Raw genomic sequence first — 27,565 nt, 5'->3', positions numbered from 1 at the left:
CAGGAAGGAACTCTTGATTACAAACTAGAATTGCAAAATCACAGCCATAATTTCTAATCATCATAGCTAGCAATCACAGGGACAGTGAACTAGGAGATAGATCTGAAAACAGTTAGAGAAGATGCAGCCGCTGAGGAGAAAGAGACATGGGCAGAAGAGAGCAGGGTATCCAGCCATCCTCGTCACCCTGCAGCTTTCCTGATGTGAACACTGAAAGGCCCGCACCCTAGTAAGCCCTTTAGCTCTTGGAATGTTTGGCTACATTAGGGAAAGATATGAATAGACTGCAGAAAAGAATGAGAAAGTTCAACTGACAATTCTCATCATGAAGGAATATCAAGAATTGGGAGCTGGGCATAATGGCATACATCTGTATTCCCAGCACTTGGGAGGCTGAGTCAGAATCATTGCAACTTTGAGGCCAGCCTGGGCTACAAAGTGAGCTCAAGGCCCACCTGAACTGCATAGCGAGACCCTGTCTCAAAAAGACGAAAAAAAAAAAAAAAAGAATTGAGGAGAGGACATACATGACCGTGAATTGATGCGCTCTATAAAAGAATAAGAACTTTAAGATCTAAGAATTATAGGTATCAAGTGTTATAATTTAGCTCTAAAATATCCCTCCAAAGTCTCATGTGTTCGGGGAGGGTGTAGATCTTGGAGGATGCTGTATTTGCCAGTGGATTCAACTAATGCCGGTGGGGCCTGATTGGAAGTGGGGCCTTGACTGTAACCTGGAAGGGTGGATTCTTGCCCCAAGCCCCTACTCTTTCTCTCTGCTTCCTGGCTGCCGCGGGGTGTGCAGCTCTCCTCCACCAGGTCCTTCCACCGAGCTGTTTCTGCTGGCAATCAGCCAGCTATGGACTAAACCATAAGCCGAAATGATTCGTCTCTGTTTCAAGTCGCAGGTGTCAGTTGTTAGGTCTCAGCAACGGAAAAGTAACTGGCACAGCAAGAAAGATAAATAAAAATAAATCTCCTCCCCTACAAACAAAGACAATATACAATAAACAAAGAAATATACAAGATCATCATAGTGAGATTATAGACATCGGAAGACAATGTATAACAATTTAGAATTACCATAGGAAAAAAAAGGTTACTTACAAAGGAATGAAATTCAGACTGGCCAAAGGCAATGAAAATAGTATGCAGAAGTCAGTATAATGACACTTTTAAAGGCTGAACTGAAGTAACACACCGTATCAAATTTATAACCAACTAAAATGTACTTAGAGGGAGTGGTGATCTCACACTCACTGCTATAAGTGGGATGGCATTTCAGATCAGATCAGGCTTGGTCTTCACCAGGTATGGAGGACATAAGGGCTGGTCTCTTGCTGGTCATCCTTGCAGGTGGTCTATGCAGCAAAGAGAAATCCATGACAGCCAGGGTTGATAAAAGAGCTTTATCTACAGTGGTAAAGAATTCAGATTCTTCTGAGTGATCCATCAGTGACAGGACATCAGAGCTTTGTAATTAATGACAATGTAGGAGATAAATGAATGCATAAAACAGAAAGCCAGAATTAAAGTTTTCCAAACATGAGCCAAGATCCTAAAAGAGGGAGGCGGGAGGGAGAAAGAGAGAGGTTATTGTTGGAAAAAAAAGAACCATTTAAGGAAAGCTGACTCTCACAGACATTAGTATGGGATGATGAGGAATTACTTGATGATGAACATTACTTGATGAATTCCTAGGTACAAACCCACCCGCACCTGGATTTGGTATTTACATGCTGCCTCAGTGATCCCGCAGGGCTTCTGCTGAAGCAAAGGCAAATGCTCTTTAGGAAAATGAACTGTAATTCAGGCTTTACCATATTTAATTATATCACAAAAATATCAATGTGTCTGCATGCATATGTGTGCATGTGTATGTGTATATGTATTTCATTAGTATATAGTAATAGGTTTTCTGATGAATATTATGGAATCTTCTTTTATTCAAGCAATGCAATATATCATTACTGCTAAAATTGAATTCCTTTTAGAATTCAATACTTGCCAGCCTACTTGTTCAGGTACACAAGTCTGAAATCTCTGGCTCCATATTTCACAAAGGTATTGCGGATCTTCAATGAACTCCTTCAGTTGTGCAATAAGCGTTTGACATTCTAAAAGTTTAAGTCATCTGGTCTATAGTTAAATTTCAATAAAATCATAGAATTCCCTGGATCTCTAATTACATGCTTACCAAGCCATACATAGTCAGTCCTTCCAAAAGGATTCTTTTATTCAAAATAATAACCTTCTTTTCAGTGTTTCTTCAACAGCTCGTGGCCTCTGATGAAAGCTGTCGTGACTGTGAGGGTTTTCTGAAAGGTACACATGCTCTGATGCCTTCTCAGTACTAGCCCAGTGTGAGCTGTGATGAATTGTTTAACGTTTAGTGAAAATAGGGGAAGAGAGCAGGAATAAAGTGTGGGGTGGGAGCAGAGAGGGGTTGGTGTCCTTGGGGTTAAGCATTAGTTCAGACCCTATAGTGCTCTGGAGCTGGAACTGAACGCTTCAAGTCCTTCTAGGTGCCAATTTTCATGGCACCATAGTGTCCTGTCACTATGCATCTCTACTTCAAGACCCTCTGGTCCCCTCTCCAGGGGCAAGTTATATATTTATGTTATTTTAAAGAGGAAAAAAAGGCACAGAAAAATCAAAGAGCAACCAAACCCCGGTGGCAATTTCCTCTACTACCTCTGAGTGGGAAAACTCCCTGTGGCTCCCACCACACCATGGGTTACTTTCACAGAGTAGGAAGAAGGCTGACCAATAGTGGCCAAACCTCTAGGGTGTCACTGTGACACCCTCAGTTCTTCCCGTCTTGGAGTCAAGACCTTCAGCTGTGGGTGTGAGGAGGGCTTCTCTCCATAGGGATAAGTCCAGGCCAGACCTGGATTGTCCAGTATCATCTCATTCTCTCCAGCTCCTCGCTCCAGTCCTTGATGTAAGATACAAAAAGGACTCCTCTTATCTCTCCCCACACCACTCCATCTATTAATGCCTGTGTTCCAGCTTAGACCCAAATGAGCTACCCAGATAAAGAAGCACTTTCTTGTCCATTCACAAAACACCTATGGAGCACCTACTGTTTGCAAAATGCAACATGAGGCATACGGCAGACACAGGAGGACACAGCCTCTGTGAGATGAGATGAGATGTTTGTACCTGACACCGATGGCTAAGGAATGCAGTCAGAGATTTTTGCTCCAAAGAATCTCATTAACCCAAATACATTTGGAAATAGCACTTAAAAATATGACTAAGGACCATGAGAGGCTATGTCAGATAAAAGGAGACCTAAAACATTCCCAAAGATGAAAGAATGATGGTGACCTTTATTATTCAGGAAGCTGAACAAAAAATATGAGCAGTTTATATCAAGGACACGCTTGTCCATGAGAAGCCAAAACTACCACCACATTGTGAATACTACTTCATTGTGAATACTTTCACTGAGATCTTGCCTTGGATCAGAGAGTGTCTGGGGCCAAAGGAACATGTCTTCCCCAACAAGGACATCTTGTCATCTGTCCTGTGATGGAAGATGGCAGGATGATGATAGACAAAGGAACAGTTCATCTCAGAACTGACACCTGAGCAACTGATTGTCGGGAGGAGCGTAAGTCATGACACTTGACACCTGAAAGAGCGATGCTTGCAACCATGGAGAGGAAAACAACAGAAGTGGTTCTCCTTACAGAAAGGTACACCAGATGGACACATCCAGTCCCGCACAAACTGAAGACTTCTCTGGCTAGAAAACTGTGGGTCCATGCAGAAGTGGATATAGAGCTTTAAATGTAGAATACACTGGACTCCAGACACTTGTGAAAAGTGAACAATGTCAAAGACTGCATCATTATTTAATATTAATCATATGTTGAAATCATAGTATTTGAGTTTATGATTTTTAAATGAAGGTACTAAAAAATTTAAAATTGGGGCTGAGGATTTAGCTCAGTGGCTTAAGCACCTGCCTTGGCAAGCATGAGATCATGAGTTCGATCCCTGGTACCAAAAAAAAAAGCATTATAAAAAATTTAACATTACATTTTGGAAGAGTTGATACATTTTGTCAACTTAAGAAGTTCAGCACCTTAACTAAGCCTCTCAGCAGTTCTGCATCCTAGGATGTAGAGGACATGCCCTAGGGCAGCTGTTTATGCTCCAGGATGAGTGGTTGATACATGGTGTCAACTTGAGAAGCTTAGAAATTTAACTGAGTGACCCAGCAGGGGCCCAGGGTCCTCACTTTGGAAACATCCTGAACCTGTGCAAGAGGAGGGCACCTAGATGGTGTAGGTATAAAGGACCCAGCCTAAGGCGGGCAGCCAGCATACAATATAAGGGCAGGAAGGAGTTTGCTTCCCCACACTTGTTCTTGCTTTTGCTGTCTTCTGCTGCCATGAAGTATTACCCCTCTGCCACGTGCCACCCTGCCTTGGAGCCAGCTGATCATAGACTGGAACCTTCATGAACTGTGAGCTAAATAAACCTTTCCTCCCTTAATTTTGGGTGTCAGGTATTTTGTCTCAGCAAAGAGAGAAACGTAACCAAGACACATTTCAAGTTCCGATTATAATTCTGTCAAATGGCACTGTTTTAGACGTGACATGTTGTCTTAGTCACTTTCCTTACTTCTGGATAAAACAACCAACTTCTGTGAGTTAAAGCAGGGAAGGTTTATGGCCTCAGACTCTGTAGAGGCTCCGATCCATAGCTGGCTCCACGGCAGGAAGGTGGAACGGTCTGGCAGAGGGGATCTGCTCATGGCATGGCAGACAGCAAGCAGAGGTAAGAGAGACTGGGAAGCCAGATGAGCCCTTTCAGGTCACACCCTCAGGGGCTCCTCTTCCCACCCGCCCTACCTCCTGAGAGCCAGTCAGCTGCAAGCCCTGTAGTTCGATTTCCTTCCCAAAGCCCCACCTCTGAGCAGAACATCCAGATGCACATATTTACTGTATTTATAGATCATAACCTGGAACCTTTGGTATTTAGATAAAATATCCAGCAACAACTCTCCTAATAGGGTTACTCTAATTAGAGAATAGCATTATTTTTCGTGTTCTGTGAAGCAGATAAATACCACATATTTATCTGTAGCACAGATCAACCCAACTTTGCATCTGAAATTCAGAAGAAGGGGTATCACAGTTGGGTGCAGTGGCACATGCCTATAATCCCAGCACTCTAGAAAGCTGAGGCAGGAGGATACCCCATGCAAGTTTAGCTTGGGGAACTTAGTGACTTAGCAAGAACTTGTCTCAAAATTTAAAAAAAAAAAATTTTTTTTTAAGGAAAGGGAATGTGGTGCATGGAGAAGACTCTGAATTCAATCTCCAGAACTGAAAAAACAAACAAATATCCAGAAAAACAAACAAACAAATGGAAAACCAGAACTAAGGCTAAGTCTGGGAAACAAGGCCACTTATACACTGTTGGCCGCTAGCAACGAAGGGTCCTGGCTTGGGCTACATGAAGCGGGGAGTCAGTGAAATAACACCAGCCCCCTATATCCTGTGGACTCTAAGAACTGAGATTATTTGTCCCAATTGAAAGGAAAAATGTCCCCAGAAATAAGTGCTCCATTTTCTGAGCTCCCAAATCGTAAGGCTGGAAAGCAAGGTGAGGCTGGTGACTACCTGCCATGCACCTGCCCGTGTGCCTCTGCCTCCCTCAAGCTGAACGATGAGTCCCTGCATGGGACAATCATGCATCCTTAGACAAGAGGGAGGGACAGCAGACCTCTCTCCCTCTCCACAGGGGCACAGAGGAAGGACCAGCAAGGATGCAGACTTCTGCATGACCCAGGAGAGACCCACCCTGGTCTCGGAATCACCACAGACTGACTCTGGTTCCAACTCCAGAACCGAGAGAAAATAAATGTCCCCCTGTAAATCAGCCAGCCAGCAGACTCCTCACTGTAGGAGTCTGGAAGAGACTTAAGACACTCTTTTCTAAGAGCTGGAATCTTTCGTGCTGTGTGCCTCAGCCTCTGAAAGGCGGGGTTACAGTCGCTCACCGCGCCCGTCTGGCTAGCCTGACTCTTAAAAGAGGATTCCGCAGGAAGAGTTGATAAGCCCATTCCACCGGAGTTTTAACCTCGTGCCTTCTGTTGCTGCCACAATCCCATCAAATGGAGACCGTGTTCCCGTGTTTCAGCGGTGACACAGAACTGCCAGCAGCACAAACCCCAGTGTGGCAGCTTCTGACCCTGAAAAGGTGTGTTTTCAAATCCTTTACTGCTAGGAAGAGACTGCTGAGACTCGTTCCTTAGGATTTTTTCAAACCTTTTTTTTTTTTTTTCTGGCTGAAAAAGTGCCCTGAAATTCAAAGAGAAATATCAAATCTCTGCCCTAGATGTCATTCTAATGAATACCAAAGAGATTTTTTATCTTGTTCTTTTATCCTATGTTCACCCTGGCCCTTAATTTAATGTCTTCAGCTAGGTATCTCATTAATAAGAGGAAACTCTAAAATCAGACCATGACCTGTACAAAATGGTACATCGGAACGTTTATTTTGGTTCTGGAAACCTATCAATCTTCGCTGGAGTTCAGACTCATGTGTGAGTGAAACTTGTTTAAAAAAATACAGCTGTGCAGTTGCAACTGGAGGGGTCTAGGGTAGACTCCAGACTCTGGATTTAAACTGCTCTCCAGGGATCCAGGTGTCAAACCTACACCACACGATTCTCCATTTCGAGCATGTTAGAATAATTCGCTTTCAATCTGCCCAGAAGTACGAGTCAATGCAGCTGTATTTGCTGTTGGTACAGTTGTGCCCGAACACGGCCGTGGGGCCCACAGTTTTTTTTTCTCGAGTGGATCTTCCACCATGGAAATGTGAGTGAAGAGGTTATTTTTGTTTACTTCACACACAAACCATGTGTCAAAAACACTCCACCTGGAAAGGGAAGGGTTTTCAAAGGTGTGAAAACACGCGTGACCCAGGAGAAGTTCTGATCGGAAGTGCACGCTGAGAAGGGAGGGGAGATGCATTCGTTCATCCAACAGCTATGGACCAGTGACGGCTGCAAAGTGCTATCATTTGGACCACAGAGACAGGGACCGCTGTGCTAGTGCTTGGAGAGCTGAGGACGCAGGGTCGTCCCCAGAGGCCTAGCAATCAGGAAGAGATGAGGGCGTGGGCACAGGTGCCACAGGAAGAGCCAGGCAACCACTGGGGGGCAGAACAGGGGGTGGAACATTGGGCACAGGTGCAGCAAAGGCTGAGTGTGGGGAAGGGGCACTAGAAGATAAAGCAAGAGACGCAGGCCAGTGCCAAAAGGTGACCAGTGCTTTGTGCTAAGCAAGAGGGTTTGCTGTCACACCTCCTAAGAGCTATGGGCCACCACTGGCAAATTTAAAGTTTTTTCATTTATATTCTATTTATTTTTGTGGTTCTGAGGATTAACCCCAGGGTGTTTGTTCCATTTTAGAAAGACGTTTTATTTTGAAAAAGAGTCTCACCAAGCTGTCGAAGCTAGGCTTCAAATTACAGTCCTCCTGCCTCAGCCTCCCAGGATGGTAGGACTACAGGCATGCACCACCACACCCTGCTGCAGTGGGCATGTGTCAAGAAACAAGGCGACATGCACTGCCTCCCTTGGGAATGAGAGAACACCTGCCATGAGCCCAGTTTGGGGGGTAGAACCGCCCCCAGAATCATTGAAGAGCTCCTGAGCAGGACTCCCACCTGGCCCAACCCAAACTCCCCAGTGAGAACCCAGGACAGGGCGATTTGAGATCACTTCCAGGATTTCTGATGAGCCAGGAGGACAGGTGACCATTGCTGCAAGGTGTATTTAACACATATATTTCTGTTGATCCATCTATCAATTAATCAGCTCCATCCTGAGAGTTGGTGCGTGGGTACAACGCACCTGCTTTCTTCCCACCCCCTCCCCACCTTCATCTCGGAGTCTCCTTCTTATTCACAAAAGATCTACTCCATTTCTTTGTCCCCTAGTGTTATGGTTTGAAAACTGGTGGTCAACTTAACACCAGCTGGATTACATCAGCATGCATTAAGAGAAGACACTCCACCTGAGGAGGGTTGCCAGGATAAATAGGTGGAGAAGAAGAGAGGCAGAGGCGTTGGGAGGGATTGAGGTGTTAAGGAGGTATTGTGGGTTCTCTTACGAGTTGCTGTCTGAGCTGTTGGTTCTCCTGGAGAAGCTTTGGTCTTCACATCGAGCATTGCTTCCTGGCTCCGGAGGGGAAGACATGTGCTGCCTGGTCTCCAGGATGAACTCGTCACGCTGCTTCCTGGCATGTACCCGACTGTGCTTGTTGTCGGAGGAGCTCGGGGCCTCCGTGTCGCTGAGGATAGCTGTGGTTCCTTTCAGGACAGCCCCGCTCTTTGTTGTGAGTGTGACTTCTCGGCTCCAGTGTAGAACCCTCATCCCACTAGCACAGTTCCCTCATCCTGCTGGCATAGACTTTCTGGCTTCCACCGCTGACCTTGGGTCTTCCCGGCATGAATCCGTAAAAGAGAGTGGTGTGAGTCCTTCTTGTGGGCTCTGGACTTCCAGTTGGACTCGTGGAGGCGTTGTCCTGAGCTCTGGGTTTTTATCTGGACTCATGTGGGACATTGCCGTGGGGTTTAGACTCTTGACTAATTAATCTGTGTCATTGGTGTTGCAGATAGATTTCCTGCATTCTCCTGTGTTAACTTCCGGTGACCATTATAAAAATATTATAAACTCCATGTCCTGATCTGAATTGTTCTCTGTGTACAACCCCTGACAACAACACCTAGTATCTGTCTTATGCAGGTATCATTGCATCTGAGTTTCTCAAACAAGAGAAACCGTACAGTATTTAAGCTCGCATGCCTGATCTATTTCACGTAACATTTTGGTCTCAAGGTGCATCCATTTTCCTACAAATGACGCAAGTTTATTTCTTGTTATGGCAGAGTAGTACTCCACTGCATGCAAATATCATATTTTCTTTGTCCATTCATCTGCTGATGGGCAGATAGGCTGCTTCCAAGATTCCGCCATTACAAATTGTGCTGTTATAAACACAGGCTTGTGTGATTCACAAAAGCATGATGGCTTTAACTCTTCTGAGATGATACCTACAGGGGGAATAGCTGGTGGGATGGGGTTTCCAGTGTCAGGTTTCTCAGGAATCTCCATGCTGATTTCACCACGGTGGTTTTAGTCTAAATCCCCCCCAATAGGGGAGAAGGGTTCTTTTTACCATGCGGCCTCAGCACTGTATTTTACTTTATTTTTCTATAGTCTGTCTTTAATCAGACCCCCAACTCTGTGGGCCAAAGTCCACAGCTGAGGCTCAAGTGGAAAAATGCGAAGCACTCTGAGTTGCCCCATTTAACAGGCCAGTGAAGGGTTGCCTGAGCCCTCCGCCGAGGAGGGACTAGCTTTAGGAGCAGTCCCTACATTTTTGTTTAGACGTGTAAGTATTTTATGAATTTAGTTTTATGCACTCAAGGGAACACATTTGCTTCCCATGTTAGATTTTCAAATGGTAGCACCTGGTCCAGCAGCCAAGAAGTGACCCTGGAGAGCTCAGACCCTGGGAACTTCTCACCTCACCCATGAAGGCTTCCCATATAATTTGTGCTTCTGGTGTGGAAAAGCAAGATTCGGTGTGGTTGTTGTTTTTGTTTCTTCAAATGTACAAACTCTAAGGAAACCAAGCGTTACTTTGCCCTTAAAACACGATGACTTTTAAGGAGACATTGAAGATGAACCAATATATTTTTTTAAGTCTGCAGCCAGGCCGTGGGGACCCCTGCCTGTCACCCCAACACCCGGGAAGCTGAGCGTGGGCATTTTAAATCATGGTTTGGGATTAACTGCACTGAGAGTCGGTGGAAGTGAACTTGCAATTCTGAGTTTCCTACTCTGACCTCGGACTTCTGAGTTGGTCCTCGTCACGTTCTGCTGATGCATAAAACTTCAGTGATTTGCCAGGACCTCCAACTTCCCTCAGTCAAGCATCATGCATGAAGAGGTCCGCACATTTTAAACCGTTTCATTATAAAAACAGACATCACACTGAGGATTGCATGGCCTGTTCATAGTAAAAGTGTGAGGGTGGAGATGCAGGCATGACATGAGAAGTGGGGTCCTAACTGATGACAGAGGCTCTCCAACGCCATGGAATCATGCAAGGATCCTGCTACCACCTCACATGTTCAGTCCGCCCAGCCCACAATATCAGATTTACCCCTCTTCACGACTTCAAAATCCGTGTTTTGCAAATGTGCAGAACAAGGTTATTTTGGGTCACCAATCAGTGCTTACAAAACTCTTATCGAAGGCTTCTGTATTTTCATCCCACAGGGCCCCTCGACACAGCCACTTCCTGTTTGTCACCTTGGGTACAAATTGCCCCGACCTTTCTGTGACAGGATAGGAGCTTGTTGCAGCATTTAGTGATACTTTTGGGCTGCCGTGCCTTGGGGTCTGACAGGCAATGTGTTGTTTACCCTGGGCTCCCCATTTCCTTGTGATTTATGGACTACAGTCCAAGCTGCCTGTGTGAGAACCCAGATCTTTTTAGTTCGTTCTCATGAGGAAAACTGCAGTATCTTTTAGTTACTTCTGTTTCCTTGCCAAAGGAAAAAAATTTTGATCCATGTTGTCTTTAAGGCTTGTGTAACACGCACAGTTGCCTATACAAAATGTGGCAGAAGATGTTGAAGATTAAATTAAAAATATTGTTACAGTTACAGAGATGCTGCCGTGTATTCTCCTCAAATCCTCCCTCTCACCTCCACCACACTCATCCCATTGTCCTCACCACTGTCTGCAGCAGCTCTGGAGTGCTCTTTCCTGAGGGTCTTTGGTTGTGCTCTCCTGGCTGCCTCAATGTCCTGAATAATTCAGAATGTTTCCCTTTCATGGTCATTTGAGTTTGGGGAAGAGCTGGAAGTCAGGCAGCATCCCTGCAGGGAATGAGGTGAACCTACAGATGAGGATGCAGGGTCATGGTTTTATGATCCTGCCTTTTCACTGGGTGGTGCTCCAGGAGAGCAGTCACCACATCCTGTGAAGACCTTCACAAAAGAGAACTCCAGAGCTGCTTCGGAAAGCAGCGAGAATGATGGGACAATTGTGTTTGAAGTGCAGGATTCCTGGCATTGCATCTCTTATTGTAATAAATTTCACCAACCTTCCTGCCTTGGAGGATTCCTGACCACCCTGGGAGGGCCACCTGGGAGTCACTGAACACCTGAGTGTGAGTCTTGGGAGAAAGAAGGTGCTCCAAGAAAAAAGCTGGCTTGGGTTACTCCTTTCAGCTTGCCTCTTGGAAGATTCAGAATGTTTTCACTGTTTTCACATTTCAGTGACATTTCAATATCTGCCCTTGTCTTAAGGTCTCCAGTGATAGCTCGAAAAGCCGAGAAAGTGATGTCACTATGAGAAATAGAGGTAGAAGCAATGTGAGATCTTACATATGAGAGTGTTGGTGTCTGTGTCTGTGTGCACTCCGGAGGTGTGATCAAAAAGACCGTGGTTGCGATAAGGTAGCATTGTGAATTAAATGGCAAATAATAGTAATCTCCATATACCACAGAAGGGCTGAGGAGGAAAGGAGCTCAGAAAGTACCTTCAGGAAGGCAGCACACCGAGGACCGACCCGGAGGAAAGGGAATCAGACTTGTTCCTGGTGTGCCCACTCTAGGTGGAGAATCTTACTTCAGTGAAAATTTTCTCGTCTGTGGCAACAGTAAGAATAAATTATTATTAAGACACTCAGGGCAACCCACTCGGGACTCCTTCTGTCTCTCTCAGACAGAGCTTTCTTTCTCTCAATAACGTATTCTGCTGTTACCCTCCATTGTTCCTAAAATCCATTCTTTGATTTTAGAGAACATAGGCTTGTGCCGGAGCCCTAGTAGGTTGGGAGTTTCTTTCTCCCGTGTTAACTGGAGGTCTTCCGCCGTCGAGATCACTGGATGGAGACTTAAAACTGGACTCCTACCCTAAATGAAAGCGCTTTGTGTCTTCCGTGGGCCTTTAGGTAGAACCTCTGCAGGGCATCCCTGACTGCTGATCAACAACTAGGACTCACTTTAGCCTGAAGAAACCAGATAGGTCGTCACCCATTTTTCCCTCCCAGCTGTTTGGGGTACTTCTTCAGAGGGGGCAATGTTACAGGCAGCTGAGGTAGATAGAAATATTATAGTCAGTCAGGGCTGGGCCTCGAAGGAGCCAGTGCAGAAGACCAGGTGCCTTGCAGCGTTGGAGGAGACAGACACCTCTGCTGAGGCCCAGATCTCAAGACAAAAAGCAAAACAAATGCAACCATACCCTAAATATAAACATCAGGGATTGATATGTTAAATAGGTGTGGGTCACCCTGAGGAAGCCAGGAGTCCCCATCCCAGCCCCGACAGGAAGGGTCACTGCTGTTAAGCATGCCCGCTTGCTCTGTGACTCGCTTTCCCATTTGTCCCCGGTTTTACCTGGTTGACCAAAGTTCTGTCCCACCTCATGCCACCTTGCGAGTTCCCATTCCCCCCCACCTTGGACCCCTCTCACCTTGTGGTTTTGCTCTCTAAAAGTCCCTAGAAAAGACAGAGTTTTTGGCAACCCACTCAGGACTCCTTTTGTCTCTCTCAGACAGAAGCTTTCTTTTTTTTCAGTAAATATACTCTGCTCTTTAAAAAACACTATGCAGTCATCTTTTATTAGTTTTTCTGTTTCACCTGGCACCAGTTAGGCACAGCATGCGTTAACTGATTTCTCTACCAGTGATTTCACGGTATAATTTCAGTCTTGTTCCTGTTCTGCAGATAACAGCACCAAGGCACAGAGCTCCCTGAGGCAGCGCCGGGCCATTGCGAGCTGGCTCCCCTGGTGTAGGGGACCTCCTAGGTCTGCCGTCCAAATAGATGCACACGAGGGGCTTGCGGGGCCCTTCCCAGGTGTGCTTGGAATGGAGGGTGAGAGCGAAGGGGCCCAGGATGAGGAGAGAAAGGAAGTCTGGGGTGAAAAGGAGGGAAGGTGATCATGAGCAGTGGAAGAAGCAGGGCCGGGGCAGGGGCTATTTCAGGACCGAGGGGCCGGTCTGTCTGCTGTTGCCTAAGGGAAGGCGGCCCTGCAGCGTCACTGAGCAGGACTCCAGACAGGATGGGAGTTGGGGGGACCGAGCTGGCGGGGAGGAGTGGGGAGCGGGTCTTGCTGTAGGAGCTAAGAGGGATTTTTTTTTTTTTTTTAGTATTTAAGCTAAATATGGTGATTTTTTAAAAATTTCTATTTTTATGAGTCCCTGTTTGGGGCACATTGTAATTACACTTATCGTGGATCTTAACTCTTTTCATGTGTCCTTTGCCTCTAAGACCCAGGTAGCTTCAAAGGAGATGCAGACTCAGCTGGAAGCTTTTCATAGTTTTATTATATTAGAGAAGTAACAAGTGCTCACTGTGAATAATGGTAAAACTGCAAAAAGGTGAAAAGACACCTTATCTGGTTTCCGTAGAACAGAGACAGTGTGAGTCAGCCTAGACACGGAGTTCTTGTCTTCCTCATTAGCAATGGTCCTTGCTGTTTGGCTGCCACAGTCACTTCTAAAATGCACTAAATCCTGGGCCTGGCGGTGCACGCGTAGGTCCCAGCGCTCAGGGGGCTGAGGCAGGAAGATCTTGAGTTTGAGGCTAGCCTAAGCTACATAGCGAATTGGAGACCAGTCTGAAATATCCCACAACCCTGTTTCAAGAAAACAAAAAGAGAGTGAGTTTAGGCCAGGTGTGGTGATGGAGGCCTAGAATTCTAGCATTCAAGACCAGAAAAAAGCAGAAGGGTGTTAAGCTCAAGGCTATCCTGAGCCACGACATGAATTCAGGGTCAGTTTGGAGTGCGTCATGAGACCTCCTCTCAAAGGAAAACAAACAAACCCATCACCCTGTAACAATAGGTAAATAAAGTACACTTAGTATTCAACCAAGTGAACATGACATAATATACAAGCACATAACCATTTCACACACTGCAGCTGCTCCAGCTGTTTAACTATGTTGTAACTTAAACTGCACTGAATATATTTGCCTATAAAGTTTATTCAATATTTTCAATCACTTTCAAAAGATAGGAAGTAGAAGTACTTAGTTACTGGGTATAATTGCTGAACACCTCCAAGGCTTTGACACGTTGGATTATTTTACAGTTTACCAAAAGTGAATAATAATATTATTTGTCCAAACTCTTGCCAGAATGAATCATTTACAAACAAAAAACTTGTAATCTAACAGATAAAAACCCAGTCTTATTACATGACATTTCTCTTGCTGCTGCTGAGGCTGAATAAGTCTTCACGTATTTACTAATTTTTTTTCACTTTGTAGTGTTTATTTTGTCCTTTGTATCCTTATCTTTTGGGGTCATAGTGCTTCACGACTTTACAAATTTTAGGAATTAGTTAAAAAGATAAAGTAACGTGTGTTCCCACCTAAAATCCCCAAAATGAAGAGGAATTATTATATATTACCAATATGTTCTAATTTTTAAAATATACTCCTAGTTATGCTATTTTAACTTTGCCTGCCAAATTTATCCAATGGATTCATGAAAATAGCTTTTCCTTTGTCACATGAAGTGACACCTCTTCTGTGCCTGTTCTGTTCTCCAATTTCCCTTCAATCAGTCTACATGGTTTGGACCTTGAGTGTCTCCCAGATCCCCGTGTGGTGGCAACTTGGTCCCCAGCCCGTGGCACTGTTGAGTCGGAGGCAACCTGGAGCCTGGTGGAAGCAGCTGATGTCACTGGGTGGCTGGGTGCCCTTGAAGTGGGTCTTGGGCACCCTGGCCCTCTCTGTCTCTGTCCTGCTCCCCAGCCCCATGGCGCTAGCACTGAATCCAACTCCCCGTTTACTGCTTGTTACTCTTCCTTAGGTTCTGCTGCTGGAGTTAGAATCAGTGGTTATAAACAGGAGCACTGACAAACCCAGCATAATCAATCATAGAACATAATAAAAGGAGATTGACCTGTGTTAGAACTGGAACCACAAAATATCCGGCATAAACTTATGAGTGAGCATGCTTGACCTCCGTGAAGACAACTAGAAATCAATGTTGGGCACAAAGGAAAAGAAAAATCTGACAAAAGCCCAAAATCTGAATGGCAGGAAAGCAAATCCTTCTTTTGCCTGGCATGAGGAGCTCAGTACTATGAGGGTGCCAGTATTTCCCCAAAATGACCATGGGAATTCATCCCATCCCATGGGGTTGTTGCGACCGCGGCAGGTTGATGCAGACTTAGAAGGAAATAACAAGGGAGGGCAGCAGAGAGTTCCTGCAGGCCACAGCTAACGCCACCGGCGGGCAGCGCTCAGGACAGCAGTGGGTGACTGGGAGAACAGAGCGGTAGTGTAGAAGAACCTAGAAACAAACCTGGACAGATCGGGGTAGATGTGTAAGAGAACCAAAGCACTTCAGATTAGTAAGGAAAGGACAGAGGGCTCAGTAAGCTGTGCTTTGGAATAGTTGTCTCAGGATCTCCAGGATGGCACACTCCGATAACTTTACTCCTACGCTGCCAACCCTTTTCTGTCTCCTTGACTGCTTCTCCCTTATTCTGGGCCCCGGGGCTTGAACACCATCTTTATTCTCTTTTTTCCCCTGATGTCCTTCCTGGAAGCTCCAGTTTTGTGTACCAACTCTACAGAGAAGTCCTCAGTCAGACTCTCTGGTCCTCACCCAGCTCCTAACCCGTAGCTTCCCACATCCATCTGCCTACTGGAGATCTCCAAAACAATGTTTATACAACATAATGCATGATTCCTCTTCTATCACCATGTCCCACCACTCTAGATCAGTAGTTGCCCTAGTATTTCTGATCTGAATAAATCACTATCTTCTGAGAGGTTCAACCCCAAAACCCGAGCTCTTACTTTTGTTTCCTTCACCCACCAGCTTTTACTCCATCATGCACCCCTGGTTCTGCTTGCAAGAGGGCAGAGGGTGGTTAAGGACAGGAGCCCTGGAGCGTAGAACCTGGCCTCACCATTACCAGCTGCGTTATCTAGGCAAGTTTGCTGCCCTCAATCAAATCGTCTCTTCTGTAAAACAAGGACACCGATGCATCTAACTCGCAGGTGTGGTGGTTCGGGTGTGGTTTGTCACCAAATGGTTTGTGTGCCGCAGGGCTGGTCCCCAGTGAGGCTGCACTGAGAGATAGGGCAGGAGTAAGGTGTTAGGTTGTTAGCGTGACTGGAAACTAGAGATGCGGTGTAGTTCTCATGGGCCTGAGATGGTTCTGATCAGAGAGCTGTTACAGAGGAGCAAGTCTGCCCCTGCCACCTCTCTCCAATTTCCCAGCTTGCTGTGTCTCTCTTGCAGGCACTATCACCACCCCGGAGTCTCACAGAGCCAGCAGATCCCATGCCCTTGAACCCCCAACACTGAGATTTTGAATTCTTTTTTTTTTTTTAAAGTTCTTAGACTCAGGTATTTTTTCCAAACAATGGAAAACAACACAAATACCTGGGTAATGTGAGTGGTTTATGAGCTGTGAGGAGGTCAGAACAAGGAGCAATGCACATCGTATATTCAGGACACGGCAGGTATTGCTGCCATCTCCAAAATATGTGTCAGACGTGTGCGCCTGTCTCCATATTCCAGTGTGTGCCCCCCTGGTTCAGTTCATGGTTATTCTCTCCACCTGGCCTGTCCATGTTCTCTGTCCCCACCCACCCCGGAAGATCCTTCTGAGTTTAGCTGTTGTCAGAGGTTTCCTGGTTAATAGCATCCAGTTATTCAGCATGGCCTGAGGCCTGATAGCCCCTTAATGAGCTGGCCCCCACCCTGCTCCCCAGCCTTGCCTTGTAATGCTGTCCTTCCTTGATTTGCTTGGTCCACAGTACCTTATTTGCTGCTTAGGTGCATCTAGCCTCCAGGCCCCAGGGCCTTTGCTTGTGCTTGTTCCTCTGCTCAGAACATGCTTTCTTCATTGTGATGGCCTCAGCATGAATGTACCACTTCACAGGGCTTTCCTCACCCATCATGCCAGACAATTCTCCATTATCCCCTTGAGGTTGGCCTTAAAACACTTCTAGTTATCTAAAATTACCTTGTTTGTTTAATTTGCTTTCTCTTTGGTGCTTGAGTCAAAAGCCACGGCCTTGAACATGCTAAGCAGGAATCTGTCACGGGACTACACCCCTAACCTGTTCCATTTTTTCAAATGTCTTTTTCAAGACAAGAAACTTTGAAACACGGCAACACTGCCAGGAGCTGAGAAGTCAACTCAAACCTTCCTCGGTTTTCTTATCTTCCCTTTACTTCCCCGCACATCAGAGCTCTAGGGAGGTGAGGAGCATGTCGAGCAGTCAGGAGGGAAGGTCGGGGGAATCAGCCACGCTCCACACTTCCCATTGAAGGCCCAAACTAGCAGGTCTCTGTTATTTTTATTCTAAGACCAAAGACGGAACCCAGGGCCTCACACACAATGCTGTGCCATGCAGGTGTATCTCTGACAGCTAACTGCACGTCAGTCTGTCAAGTTTTAGCCGTAACACAAAACTCAACATTTAAGTTACGGACCTAAGTGTCGTTTTTATGGAAGATGGCCACAACTTTTGTTATTTTTTAATTTTTTTTTTTTGTACTGGGGATTGACACAACATTTTGCTAGCCAAGTAACTGTCTATATGTGTGTGGGTGTGTGTGTGTGTGTGTGTGTGTGTGTGTGTGTGGATGTGTGTACCTGTGCAGAGGTAGGTGTGTAGACATACGGTAATCTGTGCAGAATGGCAGGGGAGAAACTTGTTGTCTACCAAGAATGGTTTTGGGCACCTGGTGTGTGGGACCTGCAGGGTGGGTTGTAAGTAACCGGAGCAGGCAAGAGAGAAGCCAAATTGTGCTTGATTGCAGTCTTCCAGGGTGACTCATTCCATGTGTCTGTTCCTGAGCTATCAAAATCACAAAATGCAATAGGATAGCAGCTCTGTCTCTTTAAATGCTGGAGTACTACTCTGCCGTAAAGAAGAACAATGTGAATCATGAGTAGTGGGTGCCCCTTGAGACCACGCTTTAGCGGAAACACACCAGACACACCAGCTTAATTAAATAAAACATTATTTCTCCTATAGGAGACACCCAAAGCACAAATAACTTAGACAGAAAAATAAAAGATATTGGGAGCAGGGAGCTGGATCTTTGGTAAATGGGACAGGGAGGAAAGGAGATGCAGGTAGAACAGTGTGGAGCCTGCCCGGGCTTCCCCTGCTGCCAGGAAGCCTGTAATATGATGTGCATCCAACACAAACCAATGAAATTAAAATTTAAAAATCACATAATATCATCCCAAAAATCTCTGCAAGAATAACTTTGATTCAATCCCATAATACTTTGAGTGTCTCCCCCAAACAATTAAGGGTGTCGCCTGACCACAGATGTCCCTGGTAGCACTCCAACACAGATTCTGCCTTCCTGTCTCCCCACACACCCTAGTGTGGGTCCCCATAATCCCATTCTGTCACCCAGGGCCCTCTGAGCTGGGTTTAAGCAGGCAGCAGGCAGCGACATCAGCTCGACGCTGGGGCACATTTGCAAAGAACTCTGCATGTGATGTGAGCCCACCCTGTGTAATCCCACTCGGCCTGATTGTGACAAAGAGACCGAGAAAGCTAGTCACCACAGTGAACCCACTTCACATCAAACTGTGTCTGGAACCAAACCCCTCCAGGAACCTGTGAATCTGCCCGGCTCTTATGAACACCTATGAACAGACTTTGAAGGGGCAGCGTTTCCATGCGCAGGGTGACACCTGCAGAGGGAATAGGACTCCGCTTAATCATGAAAGGGAAGGGAGGGAAGGGCTGGTCATTATTCTACCCAAACGGTGCTTTGTGGCGTGACATTGATTGTGTCTTGGAATCTCCTTTGGGGATGGAGCACACAGCCTTTGCTTTGCTTTCACAAACCTCTTGCATATTATTTTAAACATTTTTGCAACTATTTTCCTGAAACCGACTGTTGGCCTGATGCCTAGAAAATGCTGAAAAAGTGACGTCACACTGCACCCAAAGATGCAGGCTCCAAAGACGCCCTCTGGGGGCCCTTGGAGGCTGATTTCCATATCACAGTGTAAACAAGCGGGCTGTGGGTCCCCTGCCTTTCGCAGGCCTGATAAGGTTCCTCTTGGAGGCGAGGGTCCAGGCAATTTAATTCTACTTATCTTTCTGCGGCTTGACTGGGTGTGCAGTTTTTAAAATGTCCTTTCTAACTAACTGCATAAAAAATGTTTCTGTTGGCACTTTTGCGAATCCTTGATGTGTCTACAATCCCCCTTCTCAACATGAATCGCAGAAAGGAACCTGCTCCCCGCTTTTCTGTACCCCAACCTTCTATCTGGTTATTCACAAGGATAATTTTATAATTGGTACGGATGACTGGCCTAAAAATGATGACCCTCTTTTGTACTATTACTTCACTCTGAGGACAAAGAGGGGACAGGAAAATTACTCCTTGGCCCAGGAAGTTTATTAAAATGCTAGATGAAGGTCTGGCGACAGCTCAAAGAACTTTAAATAACCTTGCGGTGGAAAACCTCCGAAACCTCCTCCTACCGTCCGCGCAGACTCGGCTGGCAGTGATAAAGAGGAAGAAAAGCCGGAGCTTCCAGAGTGCAGAAACGTCTGTTTTTAAAGGGCAGGTCGGCCCAGGGGTGGCAGGTACCCACGATGCATCCCCTGGGAGACGTCGATGAGGACAGCTTGTTGGGAGTCCGTGTGGCTGGCTCACAGCCAGTCCTCTGCAGAGTCAGTGGACAGGCGTGGATGGAGTCATGTAGGGGGAATGGCAGTCACCCTGGGGTCCATGTGGCATCGCCTCTCATTAATCACAGCCAAACATGCTACTAAGCCCATGAGTGACCTACGTTGTCCCTAAAATTCCACCACATTTCTGCTTGTTTTGGTTTGTATTAAAAATGACCCCCAGAAGGCTCCTGCGTTCTAAAGTGGGCTTTGGAAGGAGATCAGATTGTGGGGACACCATAGCTGAGTGGGCTGCTAGAAGGTGGGCACTGCTGGAGGGTGTAGGGCCCTGGGTCCCTGGGCTGTGTACCTCTAAGCGGTGTGTCTGCCTCTCAAGCTCTTCCTCTGCTCTGCATCCTGACCACCTGAGGTGAGTGTCTCTTCTCCACCACACCCATGATGCTTCTGCTTGGAGCCAGTCAGCCTGAGGACTGAGCTCTCTGCAACTGTAAGCTAAAGCACCACTTCTTCCTGTAAGTTGTATGTCAGGCCTTCTGTCCCAGCCACAGGAAGTACACCAACACAAAGCATAAAGTTGCATGCATAGATCAATTTTTCCTCCAGTGATATTCCCATAGGGAGCAGAGGCCTTTAATCTCATGTATGGTTTTGGCTCTCTGTTGATTTATTAGATCTTTCAATAGTCAACACATTGCAAACTCTAAAAGATAGGGGTCTCTAGATAAAGGAACTGAACTGTGTGTGGCTGGAATAGAAGAAACTTATTTTCGGGCCTCCATGGGATCAGCATCAGGACACTGCATTCCAACAGAACACGAGGAGAAAGTAGCCATTTACAGCATTCCAAGGAGAACGGGTCAGCCTGGTCACCACAGCCCCAGCAGGCCTGAGTGCTTCAGAGTGCATCCTTGGAGATCCAGCACACCTGGGATCTGTGTCCTGTCTTTGCAGCCTGATCTCTGGACTCACAGATGCAGGCTTTCAGCGAACACAGCTTGTCTCCAGTGGCCTTGTCCAGCCCTGAGCTGTCCTCGCTGGGGGGTCCCCAGGTGTCATTTACAGCTTCTCTGCCAACATCTTCTCCCAGCTATGCTCCATGGTGCCTTCATTCTACGACCGCAGTTATAAACTTGCTGCATCCCTTTTAACTGGTCTGCTACTTGCTGCTTTACAAGGGGTAATCAAAAATGCGGTGAATGTTTAAATCTTAAGAATTTTTGTTACAGTGAAATGCATGGTGCCATTAATATGCCTCAAAGTCCTCCCTGCTTCAAAATCCTCCTTCCTGCCACTTTCTGCAGCAGCTCTGGAGTCCTCCTTTCCAACTGTCTTTGTGAGGTACCACCTGGTGGGAAGGCAGCCACGTAAAGACATGACACTGTGTCCTCATCCACTTTATTCATGGGATCTGGTGTGGTGTGGCTTCTGGCTCTTTCCAAGTCAAAACTGTAAGGAAAGGGAAACATTTTGAATCAGCTCAGGACACCAAGGCAGCACAATTAAAGACACTCAGGAAAGAGCCCTCCAGAGCTGCTGCAGACAGTGCCCAGAGCAGTGGGATGAGTGTGTGTTCAAGGCGAGGGAAAGGATTTTCAGGGCACTGCTGGCAATGTGTCTTTCACTATAATACTTTTTTTTTTTTTCTTTTGGTACCAGGGATCAAACTCACAACCTCACACTTATAAGGCAGGTGCTTATGCCGCTGAGCTAAATTCCCAGCTGTAATATATTTTTAATCAATTGTCCTTACATTTTTTTTAAAAAGTGTAAACATACACTCTAGTTTTCAGCCAGACCTCATATTTTGTATTCTCACCTTGGCATTTTGTTTATTATTAGTCCTTCTAAAGCTGAAGCCCTTCCTGTTCTTTCTCAGCCCCAGGCTGCTCCTGAGCCTCAGGTCAAAGGCTGGGACTGGCCATCTGTGAATGCTGGCTGCTGCTGGTCTCTCCTTTGCTGACTGGACACAGCTGGCTCACATGCAGGTTCCTTGCTGTTGGGGTGAGTTTGCTTTCACCTCTGCAGCGGTCTCACCTGTCCCGGGGTGGTGAGCAGAGACAGTCCCTGACCCCACCTTTGCTGTCTTCCTCTCTCGAGTGATCAAGGCCATCTGTGGCAGTGATGTGTCAGGAGGAAACAGCGCAGGATACCTCCTTCAGCTGACTGCTGGCCACAGCCAGGAAAAGAATTCAGTTGCTTTTGTTCCAAGTCGGATGGTTCTGTCTTGTAATTCCTGCAAACCTTCTTGAGGGACAATTAACATAGCATACTTTTTGCTGATTAAACGATACTGTTATTACCCACCACTGAAAAGCTTACCTTTGGAAAAGAGTTCATGTGTTAGGGAAACAGACCTGACTGCACATAGGAGGGAAAAGCAGGCACAGAGCTACATAAAGCTGTATGAGCTCTTGGTGCAAAGGCGATGCGTGCACTGTGGCCCCAGCACCCACCCTCCTTCCCAGCTGAGGGAATTTACCCACCATGGGGCGCTGCAGGCACAAGGTGTGTGTGCTGCATTTACAGAGGCCACAACCCAACAGCCTCGCCATGCTCGCTCCCACACACCTGGGGCAGGTATGTGATGGGAGCTGGAGCAGGTGCCTGGGAACTGGAGCCAGAGACTCTCAGGGAAGGGACAGCAGGATCCCTGTCCGGGAGCTCATTTTCAGCATCATCTTGACTGGATTAAGGGAGCCTGGACTGTCAGTGAAGATGTTCTTCTGGATGTTTGTGGAGGGATCGCTGGGAATCCCAGGATGGAGAGGGGGACACCCAGTCCCAGTGTGGGCTGTGACTACCCAGTCTGTTGGGGGCCTTGAGGCAGTGGGGAGGCCACGGGTCTCCCCTCCTGGACCCGGGGCTTCTGTCTTCACCCTCAGACATTACCTCCCATCCCCAGGCTCTCCAGCCTCCGGGACTTGCACCAGTGTCCTGGGATCCTGAGTGGGAGTGGTACAGGCGGCTACTCCAGCTCTGGGCTCTTACACATGGGCTGGATCGAGGCCCAGCCCAAGGCTCCAAATCGCAGGCCATGGTTGGGCTTTTCTGCCTCTGTGATGGGGAGAGTCAGTACCCTAAGGAGTCTCCTCTCCTCTCCCCTTCCCTCCCTGCCCTTCCCCTCATCTTCTCTGCTTGTCTCTCTTCTTCTCTTCCTTTTCCTTCCTTTCCTCTTCCATCTCTGTCTCCCCTCCATCTCTTTTTCTCTGACACACATGTAGAATATGTATACGTGATTGAAACATATGCTGAGTATTTAAATGTTTTAAATTTATTAGACCTACTGCCATGAATCTCCCACAGCACAGCATCCTCCCCACGCCTTTCAGCACACTCACCTCTTTATTCTCGCACTTCCTGAAGCAGCTCTCTGTGTCTTTAGTTGTGCTGTCATGGCTGCCTTGATGTCCTTTCTATTTAAAACATTTTGCTTTCCTGCTCTTTTGACTCTGGGGAGGAGCAGGAGTCCCACGGCCACACCTGGTGAATGAGGCAGACGAGGACACAGCGTTGTGTTTCTCCGAGCTGCCTTCCCTTTGGGTGGCACTGGACAGGAACATTAGCTGTACTTTTCATCAGTCATTATAAAGACAGGAAAGCAAACTCCAGAGCAGCTTCAGAAAGTGTCAGGCACAGTTTAGAGTAAGGGGAGGGTTCTGAGGTGGATTCTTGGCAATGTTTCTTTGACTGGAATACATCCTTAACGCATTTTAAAATTTGTATTAGTACATATTTGCAGTTATACACTTTAAAGTATAATCATTCCCCATAAATCTTGATCTTGTCTGGTCCATGGCTTATTGGTTCTGTCAGAATCCTGACTAATAAACCTCTCCAGCCAGTGGTCAGCTTGTAACACCAGCTGAACTGAGTCAGTGTGGTGCTGGGTGCAGTGGACACACCTGAGGGTCACTGCCAACGTAAGAAGGAGACCTGGAGAGGAAGAAGAGGTGTTGTTGGTTCTCGTTGCTTCGGGTTCTCCAGGAGGAGCTGATATGAACTCGGCTGTTGTTATCATCAGAGGAGCTCGGGACCTCATTGTCCCTGAAAGTGGCTGAGGTTCACTTGGGGGAGCTCTGGTCCTTACTTTGAGCATTGCTTCCAAGCTCCAGAGAGAAAGATGCGTGCTGCTTAACCTCCAGGAGAAGTTTGCCATGCTGGCTTCCTGATATGAATTTGGCTGTTCTCATCACTGGAGGAGATTGGGACTTCCTTGTCGCTGAGGATGGCTGCATCACTTTTCAGGGGATCCCTGGTCCTTACTCTGAGTGTTGCTTCCTGACTGCTGTGAAGAAGCCGGCTGGCACAGCTCCTTCACCTACTGGCATAGACTTCCTAGCTTCCACCACTGACTTTTGGGCCTTCCCAGGGCAGTTCCGTGAAACAGACTTGCATGAGTCATCATTGTGGGCTCCAGGCCTCCAGTTGGACTCGTGGAAGGCATTGTTATGGGTTTAAGGTCTCCACCGGGACTCATGCAGGATATTGCCATGGGATCCAGGTCCCTGGCTGGATTCTTTGGGTTTTTAGTGTATGGACAGATCTGGACTTTTTGTGATTGACTCTTTGGGTGACTATTATAAAATAATATTGTAGATTATGTGTCCTGTGTCCTGTGTCCATGTTAAATTGTTTTCTTTGCAAACCCTGAATACAACACCAGTTGTGCAGGTGACACAGCCCCAGGTGCCAGGCTGGCAGGGCTGGCAGTGACCACAGCAGAAGTCTCTGTAGCAGGTCTTCATTGTGGTCATCTGGGAGGCCTACAGAAGTATTCCTTGTAGTACTTGCCTCCAGTTCTGGCATGTCAACTTCTCTTTGTCACTCATCCTCCTGGTTTTACCACCTTTCTGTGGATTTCTGTGCTACTAATCATGTTTTCAGTGAAATACTTTCTACTTGAAGGCATGACAGCTTGTTCCTTTTGGTGATTAAGAATTGTGACTAGTAGGACCCTAGTGATCACACACCATTTTGTTCTATTGTGTATGTTTTCTAAAAGTTTTGGTAAAATTTCATTACCTTAGTAGTCACCAGCTGGCAAGACACTGCCTAGCATCCTAAATCACTGGAGGATGCACAGGAGGTCCCCAAGGGCCTAACTGGTCCATTCCCAAAGACTTCCATTTCATCCTGGGGGTCAAAGGTGCGTGAGATGATTCCCTGTGCAAGGGGAAAGCTTTGAAACATTGCTTAAAACCCAGAAATATAAGAAAATGACAAAACAAAAGAGCAAAATGCAATCTCAAACCTCCAGCCCATTCCAAGCAAGCCTAGGAAACATGAACATAGAAGAAAATGTAAGCTGTAAGCTGTAAGGTGTAAGCTATACACCTGAAATTCCTGAAATGATAACAACTGAAGTAAAGAAACAACTCCAGGAAGCCATAAAAGAACCCAGATGAGAAATAATCTCCAAGGTAAAAGAAATTATGAATGTAATGAAAGAAATGCTGAACACATCTAAAGAAGACATAGTTTAAAAATTAGAGGAACAGTACAAAAAGATGGAAGCCCTGAATGAATAATATAAGAAATACAGAATGCATGAAGCAGATTCAAGGAGATATACAGGAAATCAAAAATTCCATTGCAAGTTGGCAAAACTACCTCAGTGAAAGTGAAGATACAATTTCAGACCTCAAAGACAAGATTGCAGCTAGTGAACAGGAAAAGAAAGATCTTTTAATAATAACAAGGAATCATGAAATAACAGCTCAACAGCAGAAAGATGATGCAAAGAAAAGCAATATAAGATTGAAAAGGATAAGTGAAAAAGAAGGGGATAACACAAATGATATCAAGAGGCTATTTACAGAAGTAATAGCTGAAAATTCCTCAAATATGAGAATGGAAACTGACATATAGAACTCCAAATAGCCATAATAAAAAATAAAACTACACCCAGACAAATAATAATCAACATCCCAGAAACCCACCATAAGAACATAATATTAAAAGCTTCTAATATTAGAAGAGACAGATCTTCTATAAAGGAAAGCCTATCAGAATCACAGCAGACTTCTCAACACAAACAATGAAGTCAAGAAGAGCATGCAGTGAAGTATTTCAGATCCTAAAGGAAAATGACTTCCAACCCAGACTGATGTAACCTGCAAACCTGTCCTTCAAAATGGATGGAGAAATAAGATACTTCTATGACAAAGAACAGCTGAAGAACTTCATGACCACCAAACCAGCACTGCAAAGAATACTGAAAGATATTCTAGATACACATGGGAAATAACCACTAAGCAAGGTAGACAATTAAACAGAGTAGAAAGGTAAAGAATCAACAGCAGAAAGATAACATGTCAAAAATAAACCAATATATATCAGTTACACCATTAATGTAAATGATCTCAATTCACCAATTAAAAGAAACAGACTGGCAGAATGGGTCAAGAAACAACATCCAACTATATGCTGTTTACAAGAAATCCATCTAACCCAAAAGGAAACTCACAGACTGAAAGTCAAAGGATGGAAAACAATATTTCATGAAACAGGAACCCCCCCCAAAAAAGCAGGGGTAGCTATCTGTTTGCAGACAGTGTGAACTTCAAACCAAGAATGATCCAAAGAGATAAACAAGGTCACTATATATACTAGTTAGGGAAAAACTTCAAAAGGAAGAAATAACAATCTTAAATATATATGTACCAAATTCAGGAACATCCAGCTATACAAAACAAATATTAACAGAAATGAAAAATCAAATAAGCAATAACACAATTATGTAAGGAAACCTTACCACACCATTGACACAAAGGCACAGATCAACTAGACAGAAAATCAGCAAAGAAATAGCAGAACTGAATCACACCTGTGAATAAATGGACTTGATAGACATATACAGAGTGTTCCACCCAACAACATCAGAATATACATTCTTCTCAGAAGCACATGAGACATTCTCTAAAATAGACCACGTACTAGCCCACAGAACACGCTTAAGTAAATGCAAAAGAATTGGAATTATCCCATGCATGTTATCAGATCACAGAGCCATGAAACTAGAAATTAACAACAAAAGAAACTACAAAAACCTCACAAACACATGGAAGTTGAATAGTACTCTCCTGAGAAATCAGTGGGTCACAGAGGAAATTAAAGAAGAAATTAAACAATATCTACAAGCAAACAAAAGTACAAATACAACTTTACCCACAGGGGATGCAATGAAAAAAGTCCTCAGAGCAAAAGTTACAGTGGTGAGTTCCCACATTAGGAAAACAGAACAAACACAAATAAACAACCTGATGCTACAACTCAACCATCTAGAAAAAGAAGAGCAAGTCAAGCCCAGAGCCAAAAGAAGAGAGGAAATTACAAAGATCAGAGCAGAAATCAATGCAATAGAGACTAACAAAATAATACAAAGAATCAATGAATCAAAGAGTTGGTTATTTGAAAGAATAAATAAAATTGATGCAAGCCCTTAGCCAATCTCATTTTTAAAAGGAAAGAAAAAGCTCAAATTCATGCAATAAGGAATGAAAAGGGTGAAATCACTACAGACTCTATAGAAATACAGAAGATCATTAGCACCTATTTCAAAAAACCTCTACTCTCATAGGCTCGATGCCACAGAAGAAATGGACAGATTCCTAGAAACATACGAAATACCAAAGCTAGATCAAAAAAATGTAAAACTGCTGAATAACCAATTTCAATTAATGAAATTGAAAACATAACCAAATCATTACCAACAAAGAAAAACCCAGGTCCAGAGGGATTCACCATGGAATTCTACAAGAAATTCAAAGAAGACTTAATGCCAACACTCCTCAAACTCTTCAGTGAAGTTGAAAGGGAAATAATTCTCCCTAACTCATTCCTGGAAGCAAATATTACTTAGAAC

This window comes from Cavia porcellus, unplaced genomic scaffold, assembly GCF_034190915.1.
Source record: "Cavia porcellus strain 051 isolate PalLab524CR breed Dunkin Hartley unplaced genomic scaffold, mCavPor4.1 scaffold_2, whole genome shotgun sequence".
Lineage (NCBI taxonomy): Eukaryota > Metazoa > Chordata > Mammalia > Rodentia > Caviidae > Cavia > Cavia porcellus.
The sequence above is the reverse complement of the archived record's forward strand: the minus strand, read 5'-3'. Positions refer to the sequence as shown.